Source organism: Halichoerus grypus, chromosome 11, assembly GCF_964656455.1.
Source record: "Halichoerus grypus chromosome 11, mHalGry1.hap1.1, whole genome shotgun sequence".
Taxonomy (NCBI): domain Eukaryota; kingdom Metazoa; phylum Chordata; class Mammalia; order Carnivora; family Phocidae; genus Halichoerus; species Halichoerus grypus.
Window position 1 is genome coordinate 20,535,785 of NC_135722.1, and position 20,184 is coordinate 20,555,968.

Below are 20,184 nucleotides of genomic sequence, written 5' to 3' on the forward strand. Positions count from 1 at the left end.
ATAATCTACCTCCTTCATTAGATTGAAGTTCTGATAGAGCACAGAGTCTTAGAGTGTTCTGAGTAGTTCACTAAAGGTAGAGATAACAGATGACAGTGTGCTATAGTTTGTAAATTCAAGTCCCTTAATAAAGGTCAAAGTTCCATTTGAGCAAGCCATTTTATGGGAATGTGGCTGGCAGCCTAATAATATACTGTTGGGTTCTAGGGGATGAATAAAGCACCATGAGATCCTTGTCATTATTCCCTGACCTTAAGCTGTTCCCCAATGAGCTGTTCCCATAAGATGCTTCAGAGTGTCTGCACAGTATTTCATCTCGTAAGTGCCTGTTGAGCTTATTTTGAATAAACTCAACTTTTCAGAATGATTTTGACTTCCAGTTGTGATTTCAAAACTCCATTTATCTGCAACTATATCTTCAATTTATCAATTATGGTATATAATTTGTTCATTTGTCCCTGAAATGCAAAGTAAATTTTAGGATTTAGTATCCTAAAACCAGCAGTATAGAAATAGTCTTATTAAAGCAAGCTTAAAATATACCAAGAAAATATAGGCATACCTTGGAGACACTGACGGTTCAGTTCCTGACCACCATGATGAAGCAAGTAACACAATGAAGCACAACAAATGATTTCTGGTTTCTCAGTACATATAAAAGTTCTGTTTATACTATACTTTAGTCTGTTTAGTGAGCCATAGCATTGTCTAAAAAATATACTTCTCTTGTACCATCTCCTATTCCCACACATCCCGATCTCCAGTGTTAAACTAGGCTACCATCACAGCTAAAGAGATATCAAGTAGCATATATATTTTCATCCATGTCTATACTTCAGATACTCACTTCACTTTAATTTAAGATTTTTATTTTCTGTATATGCCCAGCCCAGTGTTCTGCAGTGGCAGTTGATTAATAGGATACAGTGTTGGTTCTCACATGGTGAGAAGTGGTATAATGAAAAGTACTATGGAAAAAATGATAAGCAAGTGGTTAATTCTCTCCGTGGGCAAGTCAAAGGACAAAGGAGCAAGTCAGAATAGAACTATTGAAAATTAATAATATTTGAGCAGCTTTATTAAGAGAAAACAGCATGGAAACCTTAGTTTTCCATGGTGTACAAATGGCTGTACTATTGGATTTTAAGGCAATGGCAGAGCAAGTGTCTTCTCTGCTCTGTGCTTGTGGACCCTGCTATAGGTAATCAATAGAAAATGAACCCTTTATAGCTCTGTACCGAATGTACTTATTCTGGTTTTGTCTGTAATTACAGTTCCACAGATTGAATGTCTCAAGTTAGAAGACTTTCCATTGAAATAAAATTATTGGCTCTTTTTCCCTTGGTTGGTACATGAATGTGTCTATAACCAGAAGTAAGCTGAAAAGGATTTCCATGAATTCCAGAAATTTGGTTGGCAAACTGGACATTTCCAAAATCACTGTCCCTCTTTGAAAACTGTAGTTTGAACCATATGAAATCATTGTTATCAACAGTTTTTGATTTAGGATATGGCAATTTTATACGTTTCATTCTAATCATACAGATGAATTGTGTGATTCAGATTCAGGGTGTACTTTGAGTAGGTTCTTTCTGATATAACCAAATAACCTATTTCATTCACTTATTCAAGAAATGTTTATTGAACATGTACTAAATGGCAGTAACTGGTTTATGCATGCACATAAAATGGAATATAGTGCCTGTCCCAGCAAGGCCTGTAGTCTAATGATGCAGAAAGACACATAGGTAGGCAAGTACAATGTGAATGACTAACACAATCATTGATAATTGCTCAATACATATTCTTTTTATTCCCATACGGAGCAATGTGTTTAAAAAGCACACATAAAAAGCCAGTTACAGGGCATCTGGGTGGCTCAGTCAGTTACACATCCAACTCTTGATTTTGGCTCAGGTCATGATCTTGGGGTTGTGAGATTGAGCCCCATGTCAGGCTCCATGCTGGGTGTGGAGCCTGCTTAAGATTCTCTCTTCCTCTCCCTCTACCCCTCCCTCCCTCTCCCTCTCTGAAAAAAACAAAAACAAAAAAAACCCAAAAAAACCCCAAAAAACAAGTTCCTATAAATTTTGAAAACCTTGGAACAATTAATGGCATAAGTACCTCCTTCCATCCTTTAACATGTTCATATTAAGATTATATATTGGGCAGGGCACTAGCCTAGAGCTCTAAATGCTTAACTTCTTGTATTAACAGTTATCACATATCAGTTTTGTTCCTTTTAAATATAATCACATTACTTAACTTCCTTATACTTTAACATTTTCATCTGTAAAATGGAAAAATATAGTCTATTCTGCCTACCTCCCATAATTGTGGAGGCCAGACAGGATAATGTATATGAGACAATTTTCTAATCTATAATGTATAAGATAAGCAAAAGGTAAGATTCTCATGACCATCTTTCTTGTTACCAATCTTGTTTTTATGGTGCTATGTAAAAGATCAAGGTGGTATTTTTTCCTATGTCTAGTCATGATCATGTATTTGGGGATGAGTACCCTATTCAGCACCAGATACTCATTTTATAAAAGTGGGTAAATTGTTTAGTCACTCCCCAAGTCAGTAGAGCAGTACTTAATAAACAATGAATGAAACTCTCTCAGAGAACAATAATCATTCCTGTTATCTGAGAGCTTACAATATGCCAGGCTTAGTGGTTTATGGACATCACCTCATTTCATCTTCTGAACAACCTTCTAAAGTTGACTCTAAACTTTACTCCACTGTGTGGAGAAGAAACTGAGGGGGTGAACACATAGAAGCAAAGACATCAGATATTGGACCAGGCTATTGGAATAACTCAATTATTCAGATAGAGAATGGACTAGGATGTAATAGTGGAGGTGAAGAGAGGTGATGAGACTTTTGATACTCATGATTTCCAATGTATAGGCAATAGGATGTAAAGGTGATAGGCTATAGAGGTAACAGGGTGCAATAGTGAGGATGAGGTGGAAAAAATGGAGATTCAAGGAGACTTTGGTCTGAGCTACTAGGAGGATGATGCCTGGAACGATGCTTGGCATAGGGTAGGAACTTAAAATTTTTTGTCGAATGAACGAATTAATGAATGACTGGAGTTGCTGTTAGAAAAGTCTTTATTGGGGTTGGAAGTTGAGTTGGAATCAAGGGTTTTCTAGTGGACAGATTGATTTTTGATGCCTCCAAGTGGAGGTCTTGAGTTAGCAGTTAGATGTACAAGTCTTCATTGTAGACTGGAGATGTATGTTTGTAGAGGGTGTTTAAAGCCACGATGGGATCACGTGGAAGACGAGTCTAGACAAAGAATAGGTCCACTAACTGAGCTCTGGTACACTCCAGGGTTTAGTGGCCTGACGGATAATGCACAACTAGTGATGGAGGTAGAGCAGATTAACCACTGAGGTAGAAAGAGAATCGAGAGAGTGGTTTCCCAGGAGTCAAGTGCAGACAGTGTTTCAGAAAGGACAGGGTGGTCACTATGTCAAATACTGCTAATTTTTGTCCAATATAAGAATTGAGAATTGGCTACTTCATTTAGCAATGAACATGAGTTTTCTCCTCCTACCTCTTCTTTGCCCCCTCTACACACACTAATTGTTACCCACTGCCTTGCTCTCACATTATTATAAACCCTGACATGTTAACTTGTCACCCACATTTCATGTTTCCTAATTCCAGGGTTCTTGAAATCATGAGATTTGGGGAAACTTTCTATAAGATTGAGTTACACATCCTTTAAAAACCAATAACAGAAAATCCACAGATCATCTCTGAAATAAATTTTAATTATACTCAGTTTTACCTATATAATAATAGTAATATTCACTAGCGGCATTATTGCTTTGAAGTTTGAGAAGTACATTTACTTACATTCTGTGTTCCACACAGAAACATCTAACACAGTAAAGTGCCCAGCTCTGAAGCTTACACCATCAGACTGTGCATCCTGCTAGCACCTCCTTGTAGGAGTCACCAGCAGACCCACACTTCACTCCTCCTCATTCCTTGAAGATTTTAACACCTGCCTCCCTGCTTTTCTTTCCAATCCTACTCCTGATAGAATTCTTGGTGATTTCAATATCCATGTCAGTCCCTTGATCTTGATTACTAATTGTGTGGGCTTTTCCCATCTGTACTTGCTCAGGGTTTCTGCTTCGTACTGTTTGTACCAACTGTATGTCTAAGCTTCGGCTGTAAAGATCTGTGTTTGTGGGAATTAAAGATTCTTTAGTTTACTTCTTATGCTTTGCAAACTGCCAGTACTGTCTCTTCATGTTGCTTTGCTCTAAGTACTGTGTGGCCCTCAAGCTCAGATTCTAATTTTTAATATGCCATTGCCGTAGGAGTGTGGAAAGGGGGCGGGAATAGGAATCGGGATGGAGAGGAAGAGGAGATGTTAGCATCTCTTTTGTGTTTGGATGCGGGGAAAAGAAACAGCTGGTGTTCACAGCTCATGCCTATGTCAAACTCTTAGCATCCCATTTGACTTTAGTAATTTGGTGTGTTCTGTTTAACTGTTTCCTACCCATATTCAAAATATTTTATCTCCTTTGATCTTAAGAGGTGGTTTTGATCAACACACTGGAGATCAGAGAGAAAGTGTGATTTGTTGAAGGTCATGCATCTGATAAGTCAGAACCAAGTGTAGACAATAGGTCTTCTGACTCCAAACGCATTTTTTCATTGGCATTAAAACATGCATTGTTGCAAACGGCCAGTGGTTAAAATAGCTGCCTTGGCTCTCTGCCCAGGAGAATGTTAGAATACAGTGGCAATTCAATAAATATTGTCACCAGTGTTGTCTGTGGTGATGTTGGTGGCAGCAGATCCAGAAATGTACTGAATTGTTCTAATGGATGCTTTTTTATTTTTTTTGTTTTTTTAGATTGGCACACACATTACCTGTTTACAGCATAGAGACCACAATGGAGAGCTAGGTGGGTGATGATTCATGCTAAATCTTTCCCACAATATGCTGAACACCACAACAGCAGCTAATGTGAAGTGGCTCATTATACACTGTCAAATCCAATAACAGCAACGACTGGCTTTGCTAGCACGAGCAACTTGTGGGAAGCCCAGCTACTGCAAATCACTACTGAATTTCAAAAAACAGGCTGCAGTATAGTAGAAAAGACATATTCCCTGAGTCATATTTGCAAATTTCTTGTATGTTTCTCTTTGCCAGCTTAGAAACAGCCTTCATGTTCCCAGCTTGACACCAGAGATGACTCTCCTTGGGATTCATTTCTCTTGTGAGTGCCTCCTCCTTCAGTTATATTTTATGGGCTAAAGATTTTATAAGGGTAGAGGTGGCTCATAGACAGATCTGGAATTGTGGTTCTCCTACAGAAATATTCCCAAAGCTCCCTCGTCACCCTGTCTTGCACCAGCCACTCATGCCATTGCATAAATACATTTCCCTTCTGGAGCACAACATCCGTAGGTAGCTTTTCTACCTCTACAGCGAGATACCATGAGGCAGCAGACAGGAGCACCGACTCCTTGCTCTATGACTTATGATTATGTGTCTTTTTGTCTCCATTTAATTGTAATCTCCTGGAAGGCAGGGTCCTGGATTTATTATCTCTGCAGTCTAATGCCTATGAGCCATAGTTGTCCCTCCATAAATATTGATCAGTAAAATTAATGCATTCCCTTCTAAAAAGTCTGTAATTAAGCTAAGGACTGGGGTTTAATCTTCTTGCCTCCCTTGTCCCTAGCACAGTGCCTGATACATAGTAGGTGGAAACTCTGTGTTCCTTTAGTGAGGGAACAAGAGTATGAATGAGTCCATCAATCACATGGTTCCCTGTGGCCAAAGTAAAGGCTAAGCAAACCTTTTCCAATCATCAGGGACAAAAAAGTGATAGCTTCCAATCATTCTTCTTTGGGCCACCAGGAGTAATGCCCTAAAAGTGGTTGTTTATTTTGGAAGGCAAAAGCTAATCTGAAGCCATTTTCTTTATTTTTATATTCAAATATCTACAAAACAGAAAAACACCAGAGACCTATTCATTGCTCACAAATGATCTAGGGGGTAATAATGTGCTTGCTTTTCCAGCTGTGCTGCACTTTGGTGCTATCCTGGGTTTAATTGAAAATATGCTGTGACCTTGGTTTTGTTCACTGGGCATGGGGGGGTATAATTGGCATGAGGCCTCTGAAGAACTCCCTTTTAATGAATGTCATTTGGCTAATTTGAGGTTTGCCTGCAGGAAATAGCGTATGAAGTCCTGTAAAAACAAGACACATTTTATTTGCGTGCAATTCACGTGAAGGTAATGATTTAAATTTTTTTTAACTTTTTATTTTGCCATACCTATTCGTTGAATTCTAAATGCTATCAGTATGATAATAGTATTGTCCCTAACAGTCTCATGTTTCATCATAATTAAATAAACAGCTTGTGAATTGCAGTCCAAAAAATGTCTGTGTTCCACTCTTAACTTAAGGGGTTTCCATAGAAACTGTGGGCAGCGGGTTTAACTGACGTTCATTGGACTTGAGGCTACATGCAGTGTTGCTATCTCTCTGTTTTCCTGTTACTCTGTGTCTATATCTCTTTCTCTTCCTTTAACCCTGGAAACCCTCTTTCCCTCCGTCCTCCTCCTCCTCCCCTTGCCCCTCCTCCTCTGTTCCTCCTCCCCCTTCTCTTATTAGCAATGAGGAAGTAATTTGGACTCAGTTAGATTTAACAAATGCAATAATACTAAAATGAGCTCTGATACTTAAGTGTAATTGTGTTACTAGCTGGAAATGTTTTTCTTCAAAAACAAAAGAATCGAGAGTGAAGTTTACTAAGGAAGCACATGCTGGTAAGAAGGAACCCTTGGCTGCCAGTTGAAAGTTTGCGGGCTGTATATCACAGTCCATATTTCCACCCCAGCTACGGCTTTTCCTTGATTTAGGCAACCTGAACTGACATTTCTTTCTCCTCAGTCCTGATTTTCAGTCTTCTAAATGGAGCATAAGGGGCGCCTGAGTGGCTCAGTCGGTTAAGCGTCTGCCTTCGGCTCAGGTCATGATCCCAGGGTGGTGGGATCGAGCCCCGCATCGGGCTCCCTGCTCCGCGGGAAGCCTGCTTCTCCCTCTCCCACTCCCCCTGCTTGTGTTCCCTCTCTCGCTGTCTCTCTCTGTCGAATAAATAAATAAAATCTTAAAAATAAATTAAATAAATAAATGGAGCATAAAATCATTGCGCTGATCATATTCCAAGAGAAAGAAAGAGTTAATTAGGAAAAAAAAAAATACTGTATATTGTGTGTCTACCGTGTGCCTGATATTTTGCTAGATACTGACATTTAGGTTGTCTTAGTTGATCCCACAACATGCCTTGCCAGGCAGTACGCTGGAAGAAAAATGAACCTTGGCCTGGTGGTTGAAGTCTAGATCCCACAACAGGCTGGTTGAAAAGCCTTGATTGTAGTGCATAGAGGCTCTGTCTTGGTTTCGCAAAGACATAATGAATACGAGCACTTCTAAGAAACGGTATTTCATTAAGATTAGTTATAATAATGTAGCCAGTACACCATAAGTCCGGTGTTTTCTTCATCCCTTTAGAAATGAGTTGCCAAGGGGCGCCTGGGTGGCTTGGTCGTTAAGCACCTGCCTTCAGCTCAGGTCATGATCCCAGGGTCCTGGAATCGAGCCCCGTATCGGGCTCCCTGCTCCGCGGGGAGCCTGCTTCTCCCTCTCCCACTCCCTCTGCTTGTGTTCCCTCTCTCGCTGTGTCTCTCTCTGTCAAATAAATAAATAAAATCTTAAAAAAAAAAAAAAAAGAAAAGTAAAGAAATGAGTTGCCAAAGAGTAAATTGCTTCTCCAAATCAACATAGCTGTAGAAAGTGTATCCATCTGGTGCAGTGGTTAAAAGGGTGTATCAAGACAGACCTGAGATCAGCTACTAATTGTGTGGTTTGGAGTAAGCTACAAACAGCATCTACTTCATGAAGTTGTTATGAGGATTAAGTAAAGCATATGTAAAGTACACAGAGTATCTACCACATAGAGAGTTGTGGTTTTTACTCTGTCTCCCTCCCTCCCCCACCTTTCTGATTTTTTATTTTTTGACTATGGATTCAAAGTAAAAAATGATCAGTCTCCAAAGTCTATCTAATATGTATAGTTTTATAAGTTATAAGTCATGTCACAATTCATAAACTATCTAAACTTATCCCGGTAATGAGAAAAGAGGGACAAAAAAATATTATGCTCACTTTGCAGGTGAGGAAAAAAGAGATTCAGTTATTGACCAGATCTCCATATAGTGAAAGAGGAAGTGGAGTCTCTGGGGTTCCTTTTAAAATTAAAACTTTCAAAGTCTATGATTCTTAATTTGGGTTCTATGTTCACGAGTTTTAAAGCTTCACCCAGCAGATTTGAATTCATCTTTCCAACAAATCGTGAGAGGAAGACACTTTTAGCAGGGAGGGAGGAAAGGAAGGAAGCAGAGGGTACTTACACAGTCTGTCTTTTACGGACCTGTTTCCAGGTCATTCTCCCAGGATCCAAAGGGGCATGCAGAAATATGTTTCTCAATCCCAGGGACAGAGGAGGCATTGATTTTGCATAGCAATATGCTTTAGTGGGGTGGGGTGAAATGGGAGGAAAGAACTGAAAAGAAGCCATGTATCAGTCAGAGATGTTGGTGGGCATCTAAAGAATTCCGGAAGAGTAAACAGCTTGGACAAGAGTGGGATGGGACATGATTGCTGGAGAGCATAAGTGTTACATATATATATATATGCATGTTTACTTTCATATATATATATATATATATATATACACACACACATATATACATATACAAGATTATATATATGTATACATATATATACATATACAAGATTAATCACAATGAACATTTCTTTAATAGATAATCATCATAAGACTTCAAAGGCTCATCCTAGGAGAGAAGATGTTAGCTCTGCCATTTTTACTTGTGGTGTGCTTATGTTTGCCTTATTATTAGAATATTCATTCTGTGTTCTCTTTGAAAGATTCCCTTTATGCTCCTTTCTCCATTTTGGGTTAGTTCTTTCGTAGAAACTGAATAAAAGAATCCCTGAAGCCACTTAGCCAGACCCACAGAGATTGTAGTATGTCACCAAGTGCTGAAAACCTATGAACAAGTAACTGTACCACAGATTACCCCGCTGTGTTATGGAACTCCCTCTTTTGCTCAGGACTCCTCACATATGTTACGTGACATCTGGAACCATTGCTAAATTAGTAAAACTGAATCTCTTTTATTTCTGAGATGAAAGTTACTTATAAAAAAAATTTTTAATGTTTTTCTGCAATGCCCTAATGGATCATCTTGGCAGTTTTGGGGTCGAAGGGAGTGAATAAGAAAAGGATTATTTTTATAATCATGACTCCAGAGCAGGGTCAGCAGACTTTCTGTAGAGGGTCAGTAAGTAAGCATTTGGAGCTTTGCAAGCCTTATAGTCTATCGTAACTACACAATTTTGCACTTTAATGTGAAAGCCGCCATAGAGAGTACATACACAGATGAGTGTGGAAGTATTCCAATAAAACTTCATTGAAAAAAAAAAACAAAACAGATGGTGAGCCAGATTTTGTCCATGGGCAGTAGTTTTCCAACCACTTGTCTGAGGATTTTGCCCACATCTCTATCCACCTTCCATTTCTGTGCACATGGCAGTTGCAGCTTCAAGGATGGGGCTGGGGAGTGTAGGAGTGACAAAAGTATCAGAATTTACCCTGATTTTGTGGATTTTGCTTTTTGTTCACTTATTTTTTTTTTTTTTATGTTACACTTATTTTTGATTAAACCTTACCTTTCCAGTATTTCTTTGGCATGGGAGGAACAGGTATTCATTCTGTCTTCACTTTACAGAAGGGTACAGAAAGTTTAAGTGGTTTGTATCGTTGTCCCCCATCTGTGATATCTGTATTAGGATCTGACTATCACCCCTGTGTTTTTTTATTTGGATTATTCTTTCTAGGATGCATCCTTTAGAGAATTAAAAAAAAAAAAAAATGGTGGGAGAAATAACCAAGAAGTAATTTTCATTATCCAAACCAAGGAAAAAAGTAGTTAACTAATGACTTAAATAGGGACATGCACGGGCATCCCTACTTTCTTATTCCATTAAGATACCATAGGGGATCCAGTTCCTTATTGCTTTTCATGGATTTTCCTGATCTTTTTCTCCATGGTATGTTTTTGGAAATGATGAGTTTTAGGCCAATGAGTATCAGATAATACTCCGGGTTCTTGTTTTGCACAGTATTGCGTTAACTGAAGCTTGTTCATATTGGAACGGAGTCTTCATGTTGCAAGGTTCCATGGTAACTGAGAGCAAATCTGTTATAAGAGAACTGTGCAAAAAAAAGAGAGGCCTCGGTGCCAGTATGCATGACCTATGTGTAACACGGCACCAAGCAAAATGAGGACTGCCTTAACTAAATAACTAAGAATCCAATTTCCAAACGTCTGCATCTGCCATATAATTCCCTCTTTTGCGGTCATTAGGGGGAAACAAAGAAATCACTGATTACAGTCATTCCCATTATCTGACATGTCATCACCAAGCTTTTGTCATTATGCAATGTTAACAGTGTTGAGGTTACTTGAAACCAGCTGCAGTTCCAATTAAGAGGCCATCCCTGCTATCTGCATTCTGATTAAAGGACGTTGCCTGGAAATCACAGAAGGAGTCTACTCTGTTTCCTCCCCTTGCTCAGATCTCATAAACACAGACTCAATTAAAGAGAGTTTCCTTATCATGTTTTTGTGGGTCATTTTGGCGAATTTATTAAACTCTTGAATCATGCTGAAAACTGGCAGGTGGTGGCTCCGAGGTCTTCAGTAGGAGCCAGGACCTGATGGACAGGTTTGCTCTGATGTTTTAGAGAGTCTGAAATATACAGACATCAGAGCAGCCAATCATGGGTCAGGAATCAAGGAAGTTGGTGAAATATGAAGGGAGTCTCACGGCGTAAGGATTGTAGAGCAGAGATGTGAGAATCTTAATGTCATGTCAACCTATATTTTAGCTAAAAAGGAGAGCCTAGTCCAGGCCCTCATTTTTTTTTTTTTTTATTCCTCAATTATTGAAATAATTTCTTAGTAGGCTTTCAGACCTTACAGTGTACTCTTCACTATCCATGCTCCATACTATTGCAAATTTGCTTTTCCTTAGATACTCTTCCCATAATACTATTTCCTTCTAACACAAGGAGAAAAATCAAGTCCCTACAACCCATCTGATGACTTAATACAGAATTTAAGGTGTTTTTCTGTCTCTTTATCACAATCTGGTATTATTTTACTTATCCTACCTTCTCTCCCACTGGTTTTTAGTATAGATTCCTCATAGGAGTCACCTTGTGCCTCTCTTCCCAACATTCATGTTCACTTTCATACGTTTCCCACTAACCACATGCCTCTTCTCCAGCAAACTCTCTCCCTTCTCTCTCTTTCTTCTTCAGTTATTGTGTTCTCCTAGAACATGCTGTGCATTCTTGTTTAGCACTTTCTGCTATATTAGATCCCTTATTTACTCCTTATGAATCCCACTATACTGTGAGACACCTGATATCAGGGAGACACTGGGTCCTAAGTGTCAAGAACTGAGAACTGTGCTTATTCAAATCCATATCTCCTATTAAATCACATGTCCACATAGACTTCTCTGACTGTTCACACCTTCCTGCTTCCCTCTGAGTACCAGGCTACTTCTAATGATCTGCACAACCACCTACACACTTACTCAGTGTAACGTTTGGCATTGGTTCATGACTGTTGTTTATGTTAGGCTTGTCACAGCACAGTGTTTCAAATGATCAGTGATGGGGAGTTACTGAGTGGAAGGGATTCCCTCACAAGGAAAGTTCACACAGTATTGGTACCCGTACATGGAAGCATATATTATTAGAGCTGAAATGACTTTACCGGTTCTCTTTCCCAACATCCTACTATGAAATGAATCCCAAACATCATTAGTACTTTGCCTGGGGAGATTATATATGTGTGTGTATGTGTGTGTGTGTGTGTGTGTGTGTGTGTGTGTGTGTTTGGTTACTGTCTAGGAAATTTGGGGTTTGTACTGTTTAATAATAAACAGGGAAGAAAGTACTTGATAGAACATTGGAAGGTGATTTTAAAATAGGAATGACTCTCTATATGTATTTATTCTCTTCAGATTCCCAAGCATGGCAATTTAAATTGCATTACTCATTATAAAAATCTATATGCCTTTTGGATGCTATTGTTGGTTTGTTTGTTTTCAACCTATAAAGGCAATGATGACCTTGCACAGGGCATTTCCTAAGGATTAATGAGCAGTTGAGGGTTAATGGCTATCAACTCCTCCTAGCTAGTCATCAATCCAAAGGAAGCATGGGAAGCAAGGTCATTAACGGCATTACCAACTTCCTGAAATCAAATCCTTCTCTACCTGCCTTGCCAAGGGCTTATGTTAAAGATGGACTTGTTAGATTTTCAAAAGTTTCTTTAGTTACTTGCCTGTCATTAACCTGGACGTAAGAATATATAAATATTAATGTAAATATGAATATATAAAAGAATAATCATTAGCCTCTGTGGACTGATAGAAGAATGTCATGAGAAAAATAATTTTTCATACTTTCATTAAACATAATTTGAAATGTTCAGCCTCTTTTATCTGCTTTTTTTCCCCTTTTTCAAACTGAAAGCCTAGAATCATCCTATTGTGCATCCTGAGAGGCTAAAACATGTGTCTAATTTCTGCAGTTTAGCCTCATTCAACAATAGATTTTGTGTTTCTGTGTGTATGGGGGGAGATTCTTATTGGGATTTTGGTTGTATTAGTTGTAACAGAATATTACTTTTTGATTTACTCCTGTTATACAGACAATCTTCACTAATATTAATAAGCATGATATTTTCTCTTTTGGCATCAGTCAAAACTACCCAAAATATTCTAAGAGATAGATAAACATTAACAATTCAGTTACACTACCTCAGTGAATTTTCCTTTAAGGAATAATCCATGGCTAAATGAGGGGCGGATGGTTCTGGAGCAGAGAAGTCCTCATTTCATCATGCAGCATCCTGATTCTTACATTGACACAAATTCCTTTAAAAAATGACATGGAGTGGCAAATTGTCACCTGAATACCAGTGTTAATGTATGTGGCAAGGATCATTGTCATGAGGGAAGACAGCATTCCAAGACCTTTTCCAATGGACATTCATCTTGAAGTATTTACTCAAGACATGGGTCTTGTCCTTTGTTTTGTACTCTCAGAAATTTGATTTGGATAGCTCATCATGAGAAAGTTGTAGTCACACTTATAAATACATAAGAAATGAATATAGAGAACAGAATGCCAATTTGTTAAATTATAGCTAAGACTATAACAGACACTTCAAGTACTTCAGTCTGTCAAATCTTTTTATGTAGAACTTAAACTTTTTTGGAGTCATAAATCTCCTTGAGAATATGATGTAAAACCAATGAATAATCTTCCTATAAAAATATACAATCTCCACATTTATACAAAAATTTGCATATAATTTCAAGAGATTCATAAATGGTTTAAAATCCATTCGTGAGCTTCTTAGGAACCTTTGGATTGAACTATGCATTTTCATGGAAAAACATTATAATTCAATAAGGCAGTTGATGAGAAATCAAACTAAGAAAACTTAATTGTACGATTCAAATTGCTTTAGCATCAGATTATAATTGTCTGATGTATCAATCATTCTCCATAATTGGACTGCAGCTGTCACTGGGACTAGACAAATAACAGTAACAATAAATACAACAACAAATGTTCATATAATATTGGCTATGTACCAGGCACTGTTCTAAATCCTTCTATATATATTAAATCGTGTATTCTCAAAACGATGCAGTATATAAATCAGAGTATCCAACCTCTAGGCATTTTCACAGATGGATACTACACACATTTTTATCTCTGATTTTTTTTAAAAACTCTATATTCCATTAGCCTTCACTTAGTTATATAAGTAGTTGGTAAGTACCAACCTTTTCCTGAGCCTCTTTTATTTTCTTTTTGTTTCTTTTTCTTTTTCTTTCTTTCTTTCTTTCTTCTTTCTTCTTTCTTTCTTTCCTCTGTCTTTCTGTCCTTTCCTTCTTTCATATATATATATATGAAAGCTATATATTATCTAAAGATATATATATATATATATAATGAAAGATATAATGTTACAATGTGCCATGTAGTCTGGATGTAATATTCAGGATACAGCTTATTGCTGGTAAAGAGAAATTTTTACCTAGTCTATTGTTTTCAATCACACATTTACATGCTGATTTGGGGCAATCTACTTTTTCAGAATTTATTTTTACATTTTTGTTTTTGTGCATGAGAGGGCAAGGAGTAATTACTGAACCCCCCTCTTTATCATTTGTACTAAGTTGTATACTATTTTAACTTTTTTGGTTCTCATACAGGTCTTATCAATGGACCTTCATATGATATTTGTTATTATAAAATTAGCTTATCATCCTGGCTCCTGACTATGAATTAAAATGGGGGCTACATGCAGTAATGCAATTCAACAAATATTTACTGCATGCCTAGATATCATCCAGTTCCTGTCTTTCAGAAGCTTATGATTAAATAGGTTGAATACATACCCAAACATTTAGATTCAAACACAGATTTGATAAATGTTATTGTCTTAGCATTACAGACACTTATGGAAGGATAGATAAGTCCCAGCCAGTAAGACCATTGAAGGTCAAATAGAAATGGTCACTGTAAAATTGGCTCTGAGATTGGGTACAATTTTGACAGGGAAATCAGAGTAGGACATTCCTGGCAATGGGAAAAACAGGAGCAAAGCTCTGAAGAGGAAAAGTAGGAGGCATATTTTTAGAATCAGGAACAGACTGCAGCCTAGACTGTATTATGGAGAACAGTGGGAGATAAGACTGGGAAAGCAGTATGGCACAGCATCATGGAGTGTCCTGTGTGTCACACTAAGGCGGTAGTTTTTAAGAGGGCAAATTTGCCCTCCAGGGGACATTGGCAATGTCTGGAGACACTAGATCCTCACAACTGGGGGTGCTACTGGCATCTAGTGGGTAGAGGCAGTAAGGGATGTAGGCTTCATTCTCTAAGCAAATGGAAACTATTGGTGGGTTCTGTTTTCTTGAACTGTGATTGTCTAGGTTCCTGGGGCTCGATACACTAAATTGCAAAGTGTTAACTGCATAGATCTCTGCTAGGAAAATATAAGAAGAAAAGGCCAATTTTAGAGATAAAAAATAACATGTATTAATCATGTTGTGGCCCTGAACCTGAGAAAAGAGAAAGAATGAAAAGGAAAAGCAGAGAAGTAAAGTTTTTATGCATTGGTAGGATCTAGACTTAAAAATATTAGTGCAAAGGAGAATGCAGGCATTTCTGATAATTGGGACAGTCTTATTTCATTTCCTGAAGAATGAAATATCAAGCAGTATATGGAGCTTGAGGTTGCAAGTTTTTTCTTTGGTTATTCATTTCACAAAACCAACAGAGCAAACATCTATCATAAAAATACAAACATATCCCTGAACACTTCAAATTCCACCCTTTAATTTGAGGAACAAGTCAGTCATCTATATTTCATTTCTTCATAAATAATAAACGTCAAAAAGTGAATATGATCAAAAGGACTCATAACCAGCCAGAAACTTCATGCCAGGTATGTTTATCTCTCTTGCATCATGTGAGACTAAACAAGCAGGAAAAAACAAATTAATTTTATTTTTAGCCTTGCCAAGTCATTGGCTATATTTCTGGGTCTGCTTTTCTAACATAAAGTAGATTTGACTTTTTGTAGCTAAGACAAAGTTGGAGCTGCGACCACTTACAATAACCCCTTGCCTATTCCATCTTGTTCCTTTGGATTGTGACAAAAGAATTAGGAGGTCTTTTTTTCACCCATGGATTTTCTAATTAATAGTTCAAATGAGTTCCAGAAGCAGAAACATGATGATCAAGAAGCTCTTCCATTTTAAAGGGGGATTTGAAGATTACTTTACTTTCTGCCATACAAATTCTTGTTCTCTGTTCTAAGTGCCCTGATCCAATGGAGTGACCTGGAAACTGAGCAAAACCTCCCTACCTCTGATGTACAAGTAGGTGCTATGTGAAGAATGAAATCAGGAGAACAACTTATGCATTATCTACATTAGAATTTCAAGGCAATCGTGTTATTTTAGGCACATACAGCAGAGGGCATTGTTTGGCCAAACTTAAACAGGGCTGCTATTGACAATAATAAAGAAAGAAATAGGGAAGCCTTCCCCTGAAAACAAACAAACAAACAAAATAGAAAAGGGAGCTTGAAAACAATGAAATGAGCTTTTTATTGCATTGTGCTCCCCAGAAGGAAGGACTTCTGTGAAAATAGTTAAAAACTAGACAAACATTTCAGAAATTGATGAAATTCCTACTGTGTGAGTTGGACTCTACTAGATGCTAGGGATCAATTAGTGAATGTGACATCATTTAGGTCCTCAATGAATTTATAGCCTTAACTATCTACAGGCTGCTTAGACACGAGTTTATTCATTTATTTATTCATTCATACCTTTGGCAAATATTTGATGAACATTAATCCAGGTGAAAACTACTGAATAGGACAAACAAATCTCTGCTCTGTGGAACTTAATATTCCACTCAGATGAGACAGGCAGTAAGAAAATAAGCATCTAAGTATATGAGAAAAATACCAGTAATAAGTATTATAGTGGAAATTAAATATGGTGATGCGATTGAGAGTGGTAGAGGTGCTTCGTTAGGCTGGATGGTCCAGAAAAAACTTCCTGAAAAGGAAAAATTTAAGGGCTGTTCTGAAGGACAAGGAAAACCAACCATGCAAAAATCAAAGGACGGGGTGCAGGCAGAGGGGACCCTACTGCAAAGGTCCTGAGGGAGGACAACACTTGGAGCATTTGAGGACCCAAGAAGTCCAATGTGGTTGAAGAGAGAAGGGGGATGAAGAGAAGTTGAAAGGTCCGAGATGCAGGCAGGTATCAGATGATTTTGATTTGGGGACCAAAACAGTTTGCATTTTGCTCTAAAATGATATGGAGCTAATAGGAGCATTTCAACGGAAGAATGACATGAACATATTGATATTTTAAAAATTCACTTTAAATGTGTATGGAGAGGTGAGGTGAGGCAATTGCAAAGGTAGAGAAACTGGTCAGAAGGTATTTCAGTGGTCCAAGTTAGAAATGAAGATGATTTGGCCTAGAGAGGGTCAAAAGGAAAAGTAGATGGATCCAGTTACATTTTAGTAAGTCACATGAATAGTGTTGTGCTGGATATTAATAAAGAAAAAGAAAAGTCAAGGAAGATTCTTAACGTTTTTGCATTGAACAATTAACTGGCTGTGTGTTAGTGGCATTTGGGAGGTGCAGAGACAGGTTTGGGGATTTGTTTTTAGTATATGCTATGGCATTTAATTCAAGCAATCCTCTCAATGTCTATTTATTAATGTTATTACCATCACTCCCACTTAGAAAGGGGCAACGTGGAGGAAGCCAATTTGCCGAAGATCAGTCAGTAATACTAAGCCAACCCTCCAACCCTCCTCATTCTATTCTCGATCTGGTTTTTGTTCCTCTAGGTTTTGCTAATATAAGTTTCTGGCTCTTTCTGTGCTTAAGCATTGTTTCAAGTTGGAAAGTATAGCATTTCATTAGGGAACCAAAACTGAATGTGTGTTTAGTAGTCCTTTCTGTGCCATTTACAGAGCAGAGCAGCGCCAGAGATCAGAGATGCCTCTCTCCTGACATGCACATCAGAGTTTCCAAAAATCATACCCTGATCCCTGTGTACAATGATATATTTTTTTAATGTGACCACATACAGAAGCTGATTTTGCCTTCACTGGTATTTCATGCTCTACAGGGTTTCAGCTAGGGCTAATTAATTTCAACCTGTACACATCTCAGTTATCAGATCATCAGATTGAGGATCAGTTTCATTCAGTTTTAAAGTAATGCTAGGGATGTCGATTATTGAAGTCACAGGACTTTTCCATCAACCATTCCTCTCTCCAATTTCTTTTACACACAAGGGCAGATCATTCTTTTATACACAGTGCTCTCTCATCAAACCTTTTCCTGCCTAAGGGGATTGCGGTTTCTTCCTAAGTCTCTTTATTGAAGCAATCCAAACTTCCACCAGGCTTGCAGCGCCCCTCAGTTGGGCCAACTCAACCATCTAAATTCTGCAGCATAAGCCTTCTGCTTCCAGGAAGTCAGTTTTCCTTCATTTCATGCTCCTACTCCTCTGCTTTTTTAAGTAATCTCTTACCTCCTCCACCACCACCCTGACTCAATGCAAGTTTATGTCCCCTTAAAGACTTACATACTGAGGGTTCTAGAGGGGAGGGGGTGGGGGTATGGGTTAGCCTGGTGATGGGTATTAAAGAGGGCGCGTTCTGTATGGAGCACTGGGTGTTATTCTCAAACAATGAATCATGGAACACTACACCAAAAACTAAAGATGTAATGTATGGTGATTAACATAACATTAAAAAAAAAAAAAAAAGACCTACATACAATCCTGAATCCTCTTCTTAAAACTTTCCCTGATTGTCTGTGACTTCTGACAATCCTTTATGGCATTTAAATATTGAATATGTTTGTTTGCATTAGTACCCAGGACACCTATATGTACACGTTTTTATTTTTTATATGAATTCGTAAAATTGTATTATAGTTCCAATGAGATTATGATGTTCTAGAAGGCCTGGCCAATTTCATTCTTTTTTTTTTTTTAAATGTTGCTTTTTTTTTTAAAGATTTTATTTATTTATTCATAAGAGACAGAGAGAGAGAGAGAGAGGCAGGCTCCCCGCTGAGCAGGGAGCCCAATGCGGGACTCGATCCCAGGACCCTGGGATCATGACCTGAGCCGAAGGCAGATGCTTAACCATCTGAGCCACCCAGGCACCTGCCAATTTCATTCTTATACTCCTGACTATACTTTCCAAACAATAGCAGCATGCTGGCCACATGCTTTTTTTTCCCTTTTCTTTTTAATACATAGTTCTCTCTACTCGCTGTTTCTTTTCACCTGATACTACAATTGTGTCACCTCTAAACCCCAAAATATGTATTATTTTATATAAATCAGATTAAGTCTTTGAGAAAAATGAAAATGCAGACTCAGGTGTCATCATCATCATCTTCTTCAGCTCAATTTCTTATAATTTTCTGGAAACATTGCCAGGTCAGTATGTTCAGCCAAAGAACCTCCTGTTGACTTGACAGGTTGAGTCCCTGGCTTACAGCCATTTAAATGTTATATCACTTCCATTACATTTGCCTAGAGGGTCAGCCCTAGGCACAGTTACAAAAATTTTCTTCTCCCTGAAAATCTGCAGAGCTACATAATATTATATATGGAGTAGAGAAAACTCAACAGACTTGTAAAATTGGGTTTCAGTTGGGAAAAAGTGAATTATATTAGAAAATACTTATAGAATAATTTTGATTTGGAGAGGTAAGCTATCTTTGATAATGGTATTATTTGAGGTGTTGTTTTTCCTTCTCCGGTGTATTCTAGCACTCTTTAAAAATGAAAGAGTTATCCAGAGAAATGACTGTAATGGAAAGCCTTTTAGCATGATAGGGATGAGCCTCACCTCCTTTCTGACAAGCAGTTCATGTTGCCTCAGTTTACATTGTTTCCTTTGGTAGGTCTCAAATTTATAACGGTACAAGAAATCAGAATTTTTCTACTGCCTTACTTGTTGTTTCTTTGCTATTGGTTCCAGAAATGGGGAGATCATGAGAGAAAAAAAGAGAGAGGGAGGGAGGCAAGGGGAGAGGGAGAAAGGAGAATGAGTATGTCAGATAGGTTTCACTGTAAGTAACCAGGAAAAAGTAATTGTTTATACTATAAGGAATTGAATATTTTAAATACTAAGAAAATATAGAGGAAAGATAGTGACAGGATTCATTAATTCAGCTGTCCATCACGAATATCAAAAATACAAATTCTTCCCCTCTTTCCATTTTCCGTCCTTGGCATAACTGCTTTATTCTTAGGCTTCCTCCTTTCTTGGCCACAAGATGGCTTCAGCAACTCTAGGCATCTTACACTCACAACAATACCCAGAAACAGAATAAAGAACTATTTCTTCCCCATGTTTTTCTTCTTTTTAGTGGGAGAAA

General features: G+C 37.9%; 1 protein-coding gene across 33 annotated transcripts in view; it reads left to right on the forward strand.

Moving 5' to 3' along the window:
- Positions 1 to 20,184, forward strand: part of LRRC4C (leucine rich repeat containing 4C) — a 1,180,850-nt gene that overhangs the window by 1,152,501 nt on the left and 8,165 nt on the right. For 24 of the 33 annotated variants that reach the window (XM_078058151.1, XM_078058147.1, XM_078058155.1 and 21 more), the window contains 2 exons: positions 4,892 to 4,943; positions 5,195 to 5,261. The exons of 7 other annotated variants lie outside the window; for them this stretch is intronic. The gene's annotated coding sequence lies outside the window, so the exon portion shown is untranslated. The remainder of the gene's footprint in view (positions 1 to 4,891; positions 4,944 to 5,194; positions 5,262 to 20,184) is intronic. 2 more of the 33 variants (XM_078058174.1, XM_078058170.1) reach the window with 2 other exon arrangements.